Source organism: Oreochromis niloticus, linkage group LG22 (genome assembly GCF_001858045.2).
Source record: "Oreochromis niloticus isolate F11D_XX linkage group LG22, O_niloticus_UMD_NMBU, whole genome shotgun sequence".
Lineage (NCBI taxonomy): Eukaryota > Metazoa > Chordata > Actinopteri > Cichliformes > Cichlidae > Oreochromis > Oreochromis niloticus.
This window is the reverse complement of record NC_031985.2, coordinates 18939885-18954736: the sequence shown is the minus strand read 5'-3', so window position 1 is coordinate 18954736 and position 14852 is coordinate 18939885. Positions and strand designations below refer to the sequence as shown.

At 36.5% G+C, this 14852-nt stretch overlaps 1 long non-coding RNA gene across 1 annotated transcript in view; it reads left to right on the top strand.

Moving 5' to 3' along the window:
• The window catches only part of LOC102082101 (uncharacterized), a 138585-nt gene extending 137730 nt beyond the window's left edge, over positions 1–855 (top strand). Inside the window, exon 4 of the long non-coding RNA XR_002058019.2 lies at positions 308–855. This is a non-coding gene — a long non-coding RNA (uncharacterized LOC102082101). The remainder of the gene's footprint in view (positions 1–307) is intronic.
• The last annotated feature ends 13997 nt before the right edge of the window (positions 856–14852 follow it).

Here is a 14852-nt window from a genome sequence, read left to right as displayed (position 1 = left end):
TAAAAATGAATGCAGAATGTGGAAAATAAGGCCTTTCATCGCAGGGCAAGGTAATGGTGTATGGTGGTTCAGTTATAAAATGCATGGACATATTTCCTGAGACTTGAGTATCACATCCATTAAACATGAGGTAATGTGTAGGGCTGAGCCAACAGCATTTAGGCAGTAATAATGAATGAAACATTAGCCTTATAGGGAATCCTGAAATTTACTAATGTGTGATATCTTTTATCAAGGAAACTGCGAAGGTGGGTGAATGGGCTTCACATTAAATATTTGCAATCCCCCCTCCTCCCCCCCAAAAAAGCGATGTTGTAACAGGTGGTTGCCTGGCTGTGCAGGGCGATGCGGTCCTTCCTGCCCTTTTACTCACCCTTCAGGAGGGGTGCCTGCCAACCAATCAGCTGCCCAGCAGGATAAACAAGTTGGACCTCGTCCTTGTAAATGGAGGAGGCAGAGGAGACGCAGACTGCAACATAGTGTCAGGTTGCATTTGAAGGTTGATATGTTGATGTGACAGCTGCTGCAGCACACAGCCCACTCCTTAGCTATTCTTAATTATAAGCAGAGGTGTTCACATCTCACTTTCAAGCGCTGGTAATTGGGACTATGAAACTCAGTTTTATAGTGTGATTTAGCTATATTTACAAAGGGATGATTGGCTCACCAACAGACAAAGGTAGCAAGGAGGTCAGACTATCACTTCTGTCAGAAAAATCTGCAGAAATCTGTTCTCAGGAATAAGGAAAAGAATACCTGCCCATCCCTTCACTTTTGTGTTGTCAGTAACATCTAACTCAATAAATAATTTCCACTCATCATGTAAATTGTCAGCCACTCAGTGAAAATCTTTTTTGTTGAACTGTTGTTGTTGTTATCGTCGTTGTTTTTCCTAAGAGCAGCAATATTCATTGAATAAATTATATTTATTCAACAGCATGGAGATGGAAAACCTAATCGGATTTTTGATGAGGTGCACTTCTTTTCGGAGGTTTTATTTTGCAGAATGTTCCATAAATGACATCTTGTTTAGGATGTAGGTGTAAGACAGCAGCCAAATTTTAAACTAGGTAGGATTTCTGAAATTGATGGATGCGGATTTATATGTTTCGTTCAACTTTTATCCATCTGAAGTAGTAAAATGATGCAACTAATAAATGAAACTACATATTTTTTATATTCATTGGCATGTTATGTGCATTTTCCAACTTTGTATTTGTGTTTCCATGCACAAATCAGGTCTTGCTGTCTTTGAAATCCTGTGTAACTCCTCTGTCTCTTAATGATGGATTAGGGTTCTCATAGTATGACTGCTCATCCAGCAATAATCCGCACAGACTCTAAGCTTGAGAAAGCAGTAGGCTAGACAGGAAAGAGGTAGAGGCAGAAAGGGAGAAGAAAATGTAAGTGTGAGCAAATGATTAACTCATGAAGAATGTTTGCTAACAAGTCCATGCAGACAGAAATGGCAAAAGTGCATCATCAGTCTCTCACACCCTAAAATTCTCTTTAAAAATTAAAAAATGTCCATTCCTTGACATTTTCTTTTACTTTGTAGTTCCATATAACAACGTTTTATGTAACGTTTTACTTTGACATTCGTTCTGGTGTTTCCATGTTGCATTCAACATGGAAACAGATTTGCATAAGCAATTGAGGACCAGAATCGTGCTACCTTTCCTCACTTTCCCAAGGTTAGCAATGGTGATCCTTTGAACCCAGACTCTGTCACTACGTGGTTTAGTTTTTCTGTGAAGTTTCTAGAACATTAAAGTTCAGAGTGCCATTACTGTTTCATGGCGATCCAGAGAATAATCAATGACTATGAAATTTACACAGACAATTTTGGTCTTCAGAGAATGAATCCTAATGAACACCTAATGACAAACCAACACTCTTGCATGCAAACTGGTGTTTCTGACAAAACTTTTCAAAACTTTCTCTTCACAACTCAAAGTTATTCATTACTATATAACTATGTTTCAGTTGCATCATTTGGAAGAACTGAACTTGAACTTGATTTATCCAGATAAAGAAATCAATTAAGCTATTTGGTGAACAGACTCCAATGACCCATCATAGCAATGTGGAGTATGGACGGCGGTGGTAAAAATGAAGATGGAGGCTTGGATGGAGTTCTGAGTGACCAGGGTGAGGCGGAGATGAGGAGACAGGTTGCATGAATGAAAGGCAGAATCACAGAAGAATATAAATAATACACAGAATGAAGGTTCATTCACTCGGAGAAGGAGGGCAAGAAGATGATTGAACTTTAGAGCAATGATTTCAGCATTGTTTATTGTGTGAAACATCACATGGTTTTGAGAAGGTACATACTGTCTGACCTCAAGTACAACATGCTTAAATAAAACATATGTGTGTTGTACAGTATTGTTGAATGAATTATTGAATTTTATCTTTCAGAAAATGAGTTCAACTACTATTGATTGCCACATATCTTTTTTTAAACACCTGCAACTGTGACAGTATGTTAATGAGCGGTCAAGGCATGGTGAAAGCTGTAATCTTTTGCAGCTCATTACTATAACGTGCATCACAATAATAAAGTTTACTGTTTGTTCATGGTGCATGAACAACATAAGGCATTAACATGTTTGGTAAACAGACTGGTCCATCTCCCTCGAAAAAAATATCAAGATATCAGCATAATCTGTGGCCCAACAACTAAGGTATTAACTATGCCTTTGGAAAATTGACACACACCCAATACCCAGTATTTTAATATCTAAGCACATCTTCAGTGATCAACGTGAAATGTCCATGTTAAACAAACTAATAATGCCACAGCTTTATTCTTCAAAGGCAAAGAGGACATACATACTGAAAACAAAAGTGTGTGTGGAAGTGTATCCATACACTTCAGTTTCACCAGAGTAAACGAGACCAGTTAAAACTTGTACATCCATTCAAGGTTTACTAACAGTCAGTGTGGTTGAGTGCTGCTCAGACAAGTGCAAAGTGCAAGTGGATTTACTGACAAGGAGGTGCACATCCCCTTATCTACAGGGTTTCCTCACGGGACAATTAGTCTTCTGTAGCAGAAACTCAAAAATGCCTGTTATGTTACAGCTTTGAAAAAACATATTAGAGCAAGTATAGGGCGATGTTAGATGAAATGAGAAGCTTTGCTTGTCGTCAATGCAAATCTTAATTTTTGAGATAAACTTTATGAAAACTTTACTGAGCTCATCAATTGCTAGATGTTGTTTTTGTAGTGTGTTATTGTCATGAAATTCGGTAGTATCAAGTCCCTTAGCTTTTAATAAACTCTCATCGTCATGCTAAATTTCAGTTAAATACAGGCTACGTCCACACGTACACGGGTATTTTTAAAAACGCCGATTTTTTATGCGTTTGGGCCTTTAGTCCACACCTAAATGGCGTTTTGGGTCACTGAAAACAGAGATTTTTAAAAACTCCTGCCGGGGTGGAGATTTTTGAAAACTCAGTTTTCGTGTTTAGGTGTGAACGAGGAAAACGGAGATTTACTCACGCAACTTCAAAGGTGTGCACTGTTTTTGACGTCATGCTGTGCGCCACGTTATTGTTTACATAAGATGAATTTCTACAGTGGCAGATATAGACAAAATACTGTTGCTGTTAATCTTACTATCTGCAGTTTTAACATGCTTACATATACACATGCAGTTACTGTCCCTCCATTTAGAAAGACAGAGGCTGTTTGGAATAAATAAAAATTTTTTAAATGAAATTTATGTATGCTGCATGCTGTATTTTCTTCATCCTGAGATAATAACATTAACATTTAAAAATGATGAAGGTAGTTGAAAGGTAACACAAAATTAGCTGCCTTTCCAGAAAAACAAAAACTTTTCAGAAGTACTTTTTTTGTGCAGGCACAAAACCCTGTTTACTCCTTCCCTCCCAGGATTCTAGACTTCTGATTGGCTAGCATTTCTACACGGTTAGGATTTGGCATGTTCTTGACAGCGTTTGACTTTGTTTTTAGTGTTTACTTGTGGATGGAGATATTTTTTTAAAACTGCACATGTGGACAGGATTTAAAAAAAAAATAAATAAAAACGGAAAATCTCCGTTTTCAAAAATACCTGTGTACGTGTGGACATAGCCACTGTGCATTGTCTTTGCAAGATTAATGACTTTGCCTTCAGCCTCACCTGAACTTATTCAGTTAGTAAGAATGTCAGCATGCTAAACTAAAATCCTGATCATCGTCAACATTGTAAATGTTGTATCTGCTTCAAACATTCAGGCCAATGTTAGCATGTTAATCCCGCATGAAGCCCAAAGCACAGCTGTGTATAAGTATACCCTCACACAGCCGTTAGCATGGCTGTAGGCGCTTAGTCTTTCTGAGTTTAATTCACCAAGAGGAAAGAAAGGGATTTGTCGTAACCATTAAAACACTTCTCTTCAAACACCTTGGGCTTACATCCAGGCCACATGCACAAGTGGATGAACAGCACACACACATAGTCATGCTTTGTTGACCAAGTGTGGAAAACAGTAAGCTTGCTGTCCCTTTGAGATAGTCATAGATGTTGCACAGAGCTACACACCAGGAAAAAAGACAAACATGTATCATTTATCCACAAAAACAGAGGTAATGTCTCAAATATACACATTGAAACCTACCCAAGAATGACATGGAGACGAAGTGCAACTACACAGTGAATCACAGACAGATGGGTCCGGAGACGATTGCCTCTGCACCTTCTTTGTAATCAACTCTGATCTGATTTCAGTGACACAACAAAACCAGCAACTTTGGAAGTAGATTTTTTACTAAAAAATAGGGGGGGGAAAAGTGACAATGATGCCGAAAAGATGCTCCCTTACACTGTTGGCTGAAATACAGTATCAAGGCATCTGCCGCAATTATCAGCGCAGCTGAAACTGAGCCATGCTAGAGCAATTAAAAAGTCTTTATTCTGATTCATAATTATTTCAGGGGGTTTATAAAATATGGACCTCTCAAGTCCGCTTCATCCAAATTGGGTTTAGTGACTCATCTGGCAAATGAGTTAACTTCTAAAAAGCCTGGAGAATTACTTTTGAAATTGCTCTCAGACAGAGGGCTGAAATGTGCCAGCTCCAGTGAAAAAGTTACCACTTTCCTTTACACAAATGGCATGCTGCGGACATTTGCGAGTTACTTTAAAGACAGATGGGCAGGCACACTGGTAGATATTCAGACACTGACACTGGAGGGAGAATCTAAGATGAAGAGCAATCTCGTTTTCTTTGGGTATTGTGCGGTGACTTTCCGCAACCTTTCTTTTAAGCTCCAGGGGCCAGTATTGGTGTAACCCTGGTAACAGCTCAAAACAACCCACTAGCTCCTGTTCAAGTCTACATCACACATAAACAAATCTTATACACACCCAGATATCATCCTAGATTTCATCTTCCCAGACAGAAGCCCACACTTTTGCTGTCTTTTAAGTCTGGCTTCTTAGGTAATGCAGGTATAATGGAAGCAGTTTCACACCCATATTTGTGGAAATTATTTCCCGGAAATTTGGTGGATAAACAGGTATTGTGCCAAAGAATATTTTGACAGATTTTTCCAGGATTTGCCCCATCAAGTCATTCCATTTTTAGCAACAACTGTGGAACTAACAGGGATTTGTTTCCAAATACCAAGGTGGGTGTTTTCAGAGCCAATTTATCAGTGAGTGTGTGATAGGAATTTAATGGATGTGAGTGGTGTTCGGGTGTATTATAGAAAACTGGAATTCTTTATATAGGATCTATCTATACCAGTACCTCCACACAAAGCCAGCAGACTATTGTTTTGTATAAGATTAAAATAAACAACATTATAAATAAGTATATTATTAAATAAGAAAATTAAGAGTTGATTCTGAGAGGGAGAGAGTGTGTTTTCCTACTAAGCGTGGATTTATGAATCATAAAGGAAAAAAAGACAGCTTGGTTCACTCGTGGTATATGCCGCCTACTTGCATGCCAGTTTCTTTTCTTTTTTGACATATTGCTGATAATATTTACTTTTCCTAGTGCGTGCACCCAGTAGCTTATTCAAATGGGCTCACAAATGCTCAGAGTAGTGTCAGCACCACTGAATTGTGCAATTATTTCCCAATTACGGCCCACTGGCTTCAGTTTCCAGCACTGCACTGTGTGTCACAGCAATGGCATCTCCATCTTCATTTGTCTGTGTCTTCCCATAAAACTTTACTGTCTTTTTCCCCCCTCTTTTTAGTGTAACGTCTTTCACGTCCAGTCGTTCCTCACCTGTCCACAAGGTGTCCTCTGAGTGTTTCCCTGCTCTGCACACCTGCTGCTCATCTTATCACCAGCCCTTGTGCTCTGGACATCTGTTTCCACAGCTGGTTCGTATTATCTCATTACGTTCTGTGTAAGTAATTAGACTGCAGTGGCTATGGCTGTTTCCTCTTTTATTACTTTATTATTATATATGGAATTCTAAATAAGACTAGACTGTGCCAGGAAAGGAAATCAGACAAAACAACTTAATGGTCATACTAAAAACAGATCTGTCTACATCATGTTAATTGAATGAGGCTGTCTGCACCACATTTTTACCAGGTGCAAGAGCACGACTGGTATTGTTCTCACCCTCTGAGTCTGTATGTTTGTTTGTCTCACCATGGTAAAATGTGATCCTGGAGACACCTACTGTAGCAGGAACTACCTCAAAGATGGTTTTCAGTGTTCCGAATGGCGTCTGTGTCTCCATTTAGATGTCGGTGGACAGATTTTGTGATACAGAATCCCATCTCAGCATGTTTTCTAGATTATTTAGTGTTTTCTTTAGGTGTATACCTAGTAGAATAGCACTGAATCCTGTTTACACCAAGTGGAACAAACAATGCCACGCTACTCCTGTATTCTGAGCATGCTTTTGAATTGTTTTCCTCAATTGTAAACTGAGTGTGTGTGTGTGCTGTTACTTTGGGCCAAGTGCTTTTGTGCTTTGCATCTAGATCCAATGTGACTGGGTTCCAATAATATAGTTAGATCTACAACAGATTGTATGGCTTTACCAAAAGCTGCTCTGTTTTCTGAATCTGTAAAGCTTAGAAAAATTAAAATGTCAGACATTATTATTAGACTAGTCAAATTTCTAATTTCCACAGTCATTCTCTTTTCCCTCATTCTCTTATCATTCCTGCAGCTCTCTCAATCTCTCATTCTTTAATTTCTGTCTTATTTCATGTGAATAAAATTAGTTTTATATTCATGAATGATAAACCACTGCCTTTGCTGAAGAAATATTTTTGTGTTTGAAATGCATCCAGAGTAAAAAGCTTTCACCTAGAGCTGCATGTGCCTATGCATGCTTGAGAATAATGCCTTTTTACACATCATGCATATGTAGGTGTCTGTATACCTGTACAAATGCTAATGTGGATTCCCAAAGCGCAAAACAACAATAAGAACTAAACCCATCCAAAGAAGAGTATTAGTACATTTCTGCTCAGATGCAGTGCTTTGAAATCACAAAAGAGCTAATTAACCATCAGAAGCTTTCAGCTTATTAACAAAACATGACTACTTTTTTGTATCATAAGACTGCTGTCTGACAGCTACTGTATACCATATGTGATCTATAAGTATTTCTCCTTGTCTATAACTAATTTCTCGTTCTTATCTTTCACCTATAGCTGTGTGCTAAAACATATGCTTTAAGTGCACTGATTTGACCTAAACTCCTTTGCACCTAATTTGTCTTTTGATTTTGGTAATGCTATTTTTTATTAGTCTGTCGTTTCTTTCTAGGTTTGTTCATCACTCAGCATCCTCTGAAGAGTAGGTGGGCATGTTAATGAATAAAGTGGATAATGTGAAACCTACTCAGGCCCCTAAAACACTGTTGTCCCTTCATCATAATTAATTAAAATATGATGAAAAGTCGTGTAACAACATGCCGACTGATTAATGGTAACCACAAAAATATGTGTGTCAGGAAACACAAATGCTCAGGATTGGGAAATAAAGCTCTTACATAACGAAGTTAAAGATGTGCATTTAAATGCACTTTAATAATGCAAGCAGTTTTCTTTTCCTTTTCTTTTTATATGAGCAAATGTCTTTTACTGCATTTGATGATTGGGAACAGCCCATTAACAGTAACCTCAATAATTACAAGCACCTACCTGAATTACTGCTGTCAGTTAGTCAGCAGTGTATTCCTGGTGTTAGTCTTCAGTAAAGAAATTTGAGAAATCTAATAAACTGTTAACATTAGGACTCAATAATGTACACATACTTCTGGTACAGTACACTACAAATATTATGGGGCAACTGTGGAAACAAGAAGGTAATAGTATGAACATAGCAAGTTAGTACCACCTTAACTACCAAAGTAATATCTAAGTAATAACCAAGTAATAGCTTGGATTAATAATGATTATACTTTAATAATATTGTTATACTAACAATATTAGACATTAGGTGCAATAGTGCAGAAACCCAAAAAAACAAAAACAATTTGTAACACATTTGGTCACATTTTGATTAAAAGATACTGATAACAGTATATTTGTAATAGTTCTTGATGTCTTAACATAGGATGCTATCTATATAATAATTAATTAATCTACCTTTTGTCCCCAGCCTTCTTCAGTGGTTGAAGGTAAGAGTGTACATATTATGTTGCTGTGGCTCATTACCTTGAAAGATTTGCAGCAGTTTCTGTATAACCAGGAATCAGGGCTGAAATGTCAAGCTATATATTTCTGCTAAACTTCATAGGTGGCATCAGAAGACCTATATCCAGAAAAACATGTGCAAAATGCAAAATGCTCATTTTCTACCAAATACAAAGGCACACACAAGGGTTTTTTGTTTTTGTTAGCTCAGGGGGCAAAAGATCAGGCTGTGCATAGGTCAGTTTGTGTGAGTATACGTGTTGATTTTGTGCATGTTTTAAAAGGTTAACGATCAAGTCAAATGTACTTAAGGTCAAAGCAGGGTGGTCTTGGTTGTTATAGCAACATGTTAAATAACCACAAAAAGACAGAGAAACCATAAATGGAAGATGATGAAGTCAGGTAGCTCAGGCAGGAGTAATGTAAAGTATAAAAAAGAGAAATGCTTATTTATAAATGCATTTTGGGGATACCCTCCTTCCCCTATCTTCATCATTTAACATCTCCAAAAGGATCTTATCAAATCATTCAGATCTCTTGACATCTCATGTGGTTGAAGAAGAAACCATAGCTTAAAAACTCTGAAATCTAATCAACAAACTTTATGGGCTCTATGTGACTGCATGACAAAGTGCTCAGAAAGTTTGAATACTTTTATCTCAGATATGTTAATTTTACACACTACAGCATATTGTGTTTGCTGTACATTCATTTACTGTGATTTTGTCATAACTAGTGAAACACTACAACTATTGTTTGTTTCTTTGTTCATATACTTACAATGAATTGCTCATTTGTTCCGAGCCTCCATGGAGGTCTAGTGTTGGGAAATTGCCCACTCAGCATTTCCTGCTATTAGTGCTAGTGATGTCATGTCTTTTCGGGCCCTACAACCAAATTGTACAGAGCACATCATTGTTCTCTTTCTCTCTCTCTCCGTCTCAGACTACCTGGATAGCTCATGGATTTCCTCATTCAACATCATTTCCAGTGGACCAGCTTCTAAATATATCACAGATGTAAGTGGTAACAATGTTTCAATCTTTTACAAAAGCACAAACAGCTCACCAATTGGAGCTTATCTTTTGGGAATTGCACTTATCAAAGCTACAGATAACACTGCTAAAATCCAAGTCCCAGTGGTATAGTCATCTTCTTCTCTTCTGTCCTTTTTGAGCTCTATTTTTCTTTTTCTTTCTTTCTTTCTTTTTTTCCTTTGGCTTGCTAATATTTTTGTGTGTGTGTGTGTGTGTGTGCCAAAACTTGCCAAAAAAACAACAAAAACAACAAAAAACTAAACAAAAAAAATGCATGGTTGATGTCATGAGGTTTATGGGCATTTAGCACAAGTTACATAGAGCAAGTCCAGGGAACACAAGGAAGTAAATGTCCCAGCATGCCCCTCTGCCAACTTTTCAGAAAAAGAGCCAATTTAAGTCAGTTGAAAATGACTGAGAAAATATTTTCAGAGCTAAAATTCAATTCAGTCAATAAACTACATATAAAAATATGTTGTTGTTTTTTTTAAATGATGCTGTGGATATGAGCATCCAGTGTGTCATTACTACTTATGACTTGGTACACTAAGGATCAAAACTCCTGTGCAAGTAACAAAATTAGTTCAATGTTGTCCTATATTTGTCAAATAATATATGCTACCCTCTAAAACCACAGCAAGTTTCTTCATTGAAATGCAGGGTACATTAATAATCTTTTAGTATTAGTATATATATTAGTATTTTGTATAGCCTTTTAAGAAGTAAGGACCCAAAGAAAATCACTTGTCAGTCTAGTGCATTTTGTACAAACTGTTTTGAGACTTTTGGAATATCAAACAATAATTCGCAAGAAATTAGTATAATTTTTTTTCAGATACAACCAAAATCCAAATCAAGAAGATCAAGGGACTTAACTGGCTACTGAAAGCATTTGCGCTTTGCTGTTGAAGGTGCATTTGCATATTTTTCACTTATAATATTAGTATGATGTAGATTCTCCAAATGTTCGACCAAGCTTTTGGCAGTTAACTAGCTCAAAAAAAAGAAACATTTTCAGTGTGTTTTAAATGTAGAAGATGAATAAATATATGTAAACACCACAAAGCTATCAGAAAATAACGTTTTATTTCTTGCTTTGAACTGCTTTTTTCACAGTTATGGCGCTCTCGTGATTAACTCTCCAGGTAGCTTGATCATTCCTGCTTTCTCTCAATCACTCAGCCGTAGAGTAGGGAACATGGTTGAATGTTTATTTGTTTTTGTTTTTCCAAACAATAGTTGTGGCATGTGTAATTTTACAAGATTTTAGCATTCTTGCTGCAAAACGGCTGCTTGGGTTTACTAAATGAGTCGCCATTTCAAATAGGTTAGCTACAAAATAATTTTACCATCCAGACTATTGCTTTAAAAATGTTAAAAATAAAAGAAAATAACAAAACAAGCAGTATTATTTAGTTTTGGCCTTTTGTGGCTCTGAAACTGAGGATTGCTGTTTAAATCCAGTCACACTTCAAATCATTTTAACTCTTTGATCAAATCATATCATCTAACATTCCTTTTTTTCTGTTGTGGGAAAATGAGATGTTACAAAAAGATACAAAGCAAGAAAGAGCTGAAGATATAAGAAAAAAATAGAGTTGTCATGATTGCTATCAATCTGTTTTCTCGACTATGCCTATGTTATGTGTATGTGTGTATGTACTAGCAACAGGGTATTGAAAATGTAACACTAATGTTTTTCTTATTGCTAGATCCTAAAACTTTATTGATTTTCCATTGAAAGTAGATGGTGAATCTTAGCAAAACAGGATGTACAGATAAACATTTACTATATACATTTTTAAAATGTGCTGTTGAACATATATATACATATATATTAACAAAACAAAAACATTTACACGATTTCAATTCACACAGTAAATCTGTTAAACTGAAGAAAATACTTGGAGTGCTTATCTAAATGTGAAACACAGCTATCACAATTGAAGTAGATTTTCCCATGGGGGATTAGAAGCCCCAAAATTTGAATTATATACAACACTTCCTTAAATGGCTCAATTACTCCCACCACGGCTCAGCACTGATTACGACTTCTGGCTTCAAATTTGCAATAATATCTTCAACAACATCAAAAACTCATATTTACAACAGATGCTAAATAAAGTCATTCATAGAAGACACTATACTGGTGAAAAATTACATCAAATGCGATTTTGTAAATAAGATAATTGCACACACAGCACACAGACTACCTCACACGTTTCCTGTCTGGCACTGCACCTCAGTTAGAGACGTTTGGGTCCAAATAACAGATCACCTTTCATACTTACTTGGCTGCCACATCCAACTGTGCACCTATGTGACTTATCATCTTTGCAACTGCACAGTCCACTGCTAGTATTCTCCTTACAGTCCTAACTTTCACCAAGAAGGCTGTCACACTTCACTGTTAACCAGGGTGAAGGTCCAGATGTAAATGATTTCATTTTTATTATTAACAACGCAGGTATGGTTGGTACTCTTCTTTGCCTTAATATAATATGTTATATTAATTAATATATTAATTAATTAATGTTATAATATGTTCAAATTCTAGAAAACAATTTGAGTGTGTAATTTAACATATATATACCCTATTGCTAGATCCAGATGGATTTTTAAAAAGTATTGTAATTTGCTCAAATGTCAACCCCCACATCAATGCCTGCCCAGCACATTTACCTCCATGCTAGTCTCAATGTAAAATATGAAATAGTTATGAAAAACCAGACTGTTCAGTTCTTCACATGGACACGAATTGTCCCGTTTTTTTTTTTTTCATTACATTCACATAACTTTGAAGATTGACTCTGCTCTGCCTGCGTCTGACCTCCTTCTATTCCATCTGCTCCGTGTAGCTTGATTTGGCTTCCATCAAAAATAAATGGAACGTATGCCACACATTTTTAGCAGAGTGGAGCGGAGAGCCACTTCTGGGATGCTTCTGAAAGGTGCCGAGGCACATCTGGTGGACACACAAGTACAGTCTTAAACGCCTGCAATCAGCTTCAGTGGCTGCCATGGGCACTTCCTAGATTCAAATTGATTTTCTTTAAGGTACTCTTTAAAGGGCTGTATATACACATACACTTAAATAAATTAAGTAAAATAAATAAATAAAAAATCCAAGACGCAATCTTTGAAAAAATAAATAAAATGCATGTATTCACAATATTCTACTAGTCAGGGTGTCAGAAAATAAAATTTATTTAAAAAATTGTGACATTTAAAAGTAAATGTCACATCAGTCAGATCTATGTTTTGTTACATTCCAGTGATATTTTATTACACAATAACAGATTATACAGATTCTCTATTTCTTATCCATTACCCTGCAAAGTTTTTTAGGTCGACAGATTTTTAGTGGTTTCTGTTTCCCCTTTCTCTGTCCATTCACTTAAATTACAATGGATTACTGTAATAATAAATCGATATGATGTTTTTGCAATTAATGTTTGCTTTGTTTATAATCTGTGTCTCTTGTTGGGTCTCATCAGAGAGGACAAAAGTTTGAGGGAGTTTCTTAATCTGCACATTGAGATCTGCTGGAGCTTGTAGGTGTGAAGAAATAGTGGTTCACTTTTACAGAGAATTAAATTGTTAGTAGGCAGTGGTTTTGTATGTGCTGATTTCTTTTTCCAGCCTTAACCTGCTTTAGTGCAGATCAGGTTTGTTACCATGACGATGTACCTGGGTAAGAAGTGCAGCACATTTCTAATTGGGACTGCTGAAAATCTAAGGTTAAGTTATCTCACTAAGCCCCAAATCCTGTTTCATAGAACATTCCTTTCAACTCCTGAAGTTTTGAGTTCAGCTGATCAAACTTCCTTCAATCAGCCTTTGAGTATGTTAACTCTTCAGCATGTGCATGAAGATGATAAGTCATTATCAATGGACCTGCGACACTGATTCACCATGCAAAGTGTTTTACTTCACTATGCTCATTATTTTGGCACAAGAATGGAACACACGAAAATACAGAGAACAAAGGAAAGAAAAAAACACTAGAATACTTCAAGAAAAGAATAACTAAGGCCATCATGAAAGAGAGTTAATTAAACAGCAAATGTCAACACAGTGAGATGTTCAGTGAGTGTCAGGCTAATTCTCAGTTTGTGTTGTGTTTTCCTAGTTGCCAGTAGAGGTGTTATACAAAATCTATCTCATCAAAAGAGGCCAAAAACTGACAAAGAAATAGTATAATTGGAGAGCCAGATTAGAAAGATAGAGCTTTAAACTGAGTTACTAGAACACTAGTTATAAGTAGGTGCACTGCATTTGTATTTTTAAGAATGAAAGAAGACTAAATGAAATTAGCTGTCTTTATTTGACTGCTGGGAATGTTGTTTGCTTAATATGTGAACTGATTCCAGAAAATTGTGTCCTAGACATCTTTTCCATTCTGGAAATCTCCAAGTTGGATGACATAGTGTTCTTCAGGCTCTTTCATTTGTCTTGCTCTCATCTAATTGTGGCAATATAATGAAGAACAACACATGCTGCAACAAAGTTACATGCCCTCTGGAGTCATGCTGACTGCACAGCCATTATACTGACATTATTTCAGTGTGCCTTTGTCATCTTAACCTGTGGTGGGGACCAGTTGTTTCCACAGAGGAACACTGAGGGTAGCTAAGGGTCTAGATAAGGATTAAGATAGTCTGTGGTTACCATGCAGATTGTTATAACTTTCCTGAAAATATATAGTGGACATATTTTAAATGTATTAAAAAATAATACCTTTTTTCCTATATGCAGCTGTTATCAAGTCTTTCAGCCACTGGAAGCTCTTTAGTGACATTAGTGTCCTTCAGTAAATGAAGAAGAATTGATATGATATTGATATGAGTCATCAATACAACTTATCACTATGGGAAACTGCAAAAAAAAAAAAAAAAGGAAAAAAGTGTGAATCTATTTTAGTATAGAAGTATAGTATATAGAAAAGGAATTACGACTAAATGATTTCAGGAGTTCTCAGCCAGTCACCTGTTGAATTCCTTATGGTGGTCCATAGAGGTTTGTGCTCAGGGAACGCTATGTAATTGTGAACTGGACATTTTAGGATTCTTTTATTACATCTGTATGAACAGTTTCCCACTATGCTCTGTGTGATGGACCGAGTTGAAAAACAGGAGGAGTCTCAGGAATTATTTGAAAAATAGGGTTGCCA